Below are 3,591 nucleotides of genomic sequence, written 5' to 3'. Positions count from 1 at the left end.
TAAAATAATGTTTTAATCAGCAGGCTGATAAGACCGATACGACAATTATTTGATACTTGAGAAATTATTTTTTTCTTCTATATAACTTTATCTAACGTTTTCAGTTGTGTATTGTGAAAAAAATTAATTTTATGTCGACTGAAAATAAAAAAAAAGAAAGTGTATTTAAGTGTTTTAAACTTTTTTTTTTACTCGACAGAATAATTAAACGTTGATATTTTATGTTATATTAAAACGTTTGAAACTTTTAATTCTTTGTGTCATATTTATTAATTTAACGAAAAAAGTGTCGTGAAAAAAACTTTAGATTGTAAGTGTCGACCAAACGTTTCCTCGCATAACAAGTTGATAAAATATAAAATGTACTACTGTATATCGTTTACCTTTGAAATTCTCAAAAGAACGGTTAAACCCAAAACGAAATTATTTAAAATTGCATCATCGCTTACTCTCTACTTAAACTTTAATTTTGTATAGATTTTAAGTAAAAATCTTTTGCACACACGCACGCACGCAGCACACACACAAATGATGATCTATGTAAAAACTCACCGTACTATGTTAAAAAATATTTAAAGATTAGTATGAAGGATAAAAGATGATGTGTTGCTGGTATAACGTCTATTTGTGAAAATCAGAACTTACGGTTCGGTTGTTTATTTAAATGTAAACACGCCCTCTGATATCATAAAACAACTAAGTTTATCATCGGTAAGAAAAAATAATTGTTTTACCGAGATCTAAAAAAAATTGAATCCTTTTTTACGTACCTATTTAAATAATTTCTAAAAAACTAGGAAACGGTACTTTTGAATCGATACCCGAATCGTTTGTTTAATCTACAAAGATTTTAGATTTTAAACGTTAATTACAGCACGGCGTTGATAATTCTCCATAATAAATCGTCTGGTACGGTGAGATCAGAAATTCGCTGTGGCCATGATAACGGATCCGATGACGCTGGAGTACCGCAGCCGATTCGACTTCCGAAAAAGTTTTTCGTTCAGAAACGCGCGGATTGACAGAGCAAAATGTGCAGGTGCTCCGTACTCGTTCCACGAGATCCTTCTCTTGAAGCTGTGGTATTAACCGTGCCTCCAACATCTCTAAATAAGTTTGGCGTTCACCGGCCTATCAAAAAAATAAGGACCAAACAAATGACGAGCTATCATTCCGGCCCGTATCGTGACGTGTGGTGGATTTCTTTCCGACTCTGTCGCGTAATAAGGATTTTCTTTCGCCAAAGTAACAGGTTTCTGGCACGCAAACCGCGATAGATTGCACTTTCGTCAGCAAAATACACCTTTCCACGGTGCACTGCGGCGGGGAATTTTTCTACAAAAGCCCGGCAGGATGCAGCGCGACGTTCCACGTCTGCGTCAGATGAACATCGGACGAAATGGCCTGACTTTCAAGTCCTTTTTCGTCCGCGATATACGGAGTTCAGCCGACCGTTTACGAGTCGATTTCATTAAGGATTGTTCAGCGGAAACCGCAACAGCGGCATATGTTTCTAACCGCGTCGACTTTCGTTTAATCTGCGGCCTATCTTTAACACCGCCTAATTCAAACGCACGTTTTTTCCGAGCCGATATTTTTGCTTTTCGTGGTGGCGAAACATATTACTTCGATGTTGAAATATAATTAGTTTCATCGTTTGATTCGTATTTTGTCGTTCATGAACCCATACGCTTGTCGCTAACAGCTCCTCGGCGCTGTAACTACTCGTGTCGGCCGTTTCAGCGCAACTGTCTTTCAGAGTGTGTAATATTAACGGGAAGAATCGTGAACGAGTCGTTCCTTCGATTTGATTCTTTATACTGAACGAGAGAATCGATTTGCAGGAGAAACCGATTCTTTTTACGATTCTCAACAATGAATCGGACAGGCGACAGGAAACCAAATCTCTCTCAGCTACCCTATTCGATTCACAGCAATCTTTCTTATGCTTAGCTTGTGGTGAGAGATCCTCCTACCGTACCAAATTCTAGCTCGCGTTTGTTTTCTTTATATCCACACGTGACGCATAACTTTTTACATCACCGACACTAATCTTTATTGAACATTCGGCAAATTTATACTTCCGATTATAAAATATTTTCATTAACCGTGCTATTTAACCGAGTTAATCTTAAAAAATTAAATATTATCTGTAAGTCCCGTAAAACATTTTTTTTTTTTCAATTCATAAAAAGAATTTATATATTTTTTTCTTGTTAACCGTCAGGAATTACTTCAGAAGGTAAATAAGGGTGATATGTATGAGTGTAAATGAAGTGTAGTCGTGTACAGTCTCAGGTCGACCAGTTCTGAAATGTGTGGTTAATTGAAACCCGACCGCCAAAGATCACCGGTGTCCACTGTCTAGTATTCAAATCCGTATAAAAGTATCTGCCTTTACTAGGACTTGAACCTTAGAACTCTCGACTTCGAAATCGTTTGGTTTGCGTAAACGCGTTCACCACTAGACCAAACCGGTGGGTAAGAGTATTTATAAATAGAGAATTTATCTTAAACTAATTTCTCTAAAGCTATAAATGACAAAATGAATAATTTAAAATAATATAGCTTGTACCGTACCTTATTTTTGAGCGAGCCACTGATTCCGTCTTTGTTTTTTTGTATCACATCGATGTTATGATTGTGTATTTACTTTGATGTTTTTACTAATACGCGCACAGTTACTTACACAGACACAAACATTTTGTTTTTAAAATTCTTGGTTTTATTATCACAAAAAAATAATCAAAATTAATCAAAATAAATAATTAATTAATATCTTCCAAATAAACTTTATAGTATTTTACATATTTAGATGTAGAAATATAATTTTTTCGAAATTCTTTGCTGCAAGTCTATTTCGTCTTTCTGTTATTAACTGTCCCGCTTTTGAAAAAAATCGTTCGCAGGGAACAGAGGTTGCAGGAATGCAAAGTCTAGTTTGCGTTATTTTGAATAATCTTGGAGAAATTAACCGCCTTTCTTTCCACCGAGAGAGAGGATTTTGTGTTCTTGAGATGAGCGGTTCATTTATATATTTATCTAGCTCTAAAATTCCTGCTACTGTTGGGTTTGAATTAGTCAAAATCGGCGTTACTTTTTTATCAAAATCTTCCCGTGCGGTTGAAACGGAGGGTTCAATAATTTCTTGTTCGGTTTCAAACCTATCGTCTTGTTCGATCTGAATACTGCGAACTCTCTGTGAAAGTTTTGCGTAAGCATTTTGGTAAGATCCCTTATTCTTAAAGCATTGTTCTTTAAAGCGAGTATCTAATAGCATGCTTTCAAGCAAAATATTATTTTTTTCAACATCCTTATATCTATGTTGCAGTCGGTCTAACATCTTGTCACGTACTTAAACGATTTCAGAATTTTGAGTAGAAGATTTAATCTTAAGTATATATCTTGTCATCGCTCGCGCCAATAAACAGATTTTTGAAATAGCGACCGTTTTTTGAGAACTTATTTCAATAGTTATCTCTTCAAACATTTTCAATAATTTGCACGTTTAAGCTAACTGTCCGCTCAACAAATGCAATATTATTAAGAATAGGATTCACCAAAGCGATAATCGAAATTAGTGATTCTTTT

Source organism: Lycorma delicatula, chromosome 5, assembly GCF_047948215.1.
Source record: "Lycorma delicatula isolate Av1 chromosome 5, ASM4794821v1, whole genome shotgun sequence".
NCBI lineage: Eukaryota > Metazoa > Arthropoda > Insecta > Hemiptera > Fulgoridae > Lycorma > Lycorma delicatula.
The sequence above is the reverse complement of the archived record's forward strand: the minus strand, read 5'-3'. Positions refer to the sequence as shown.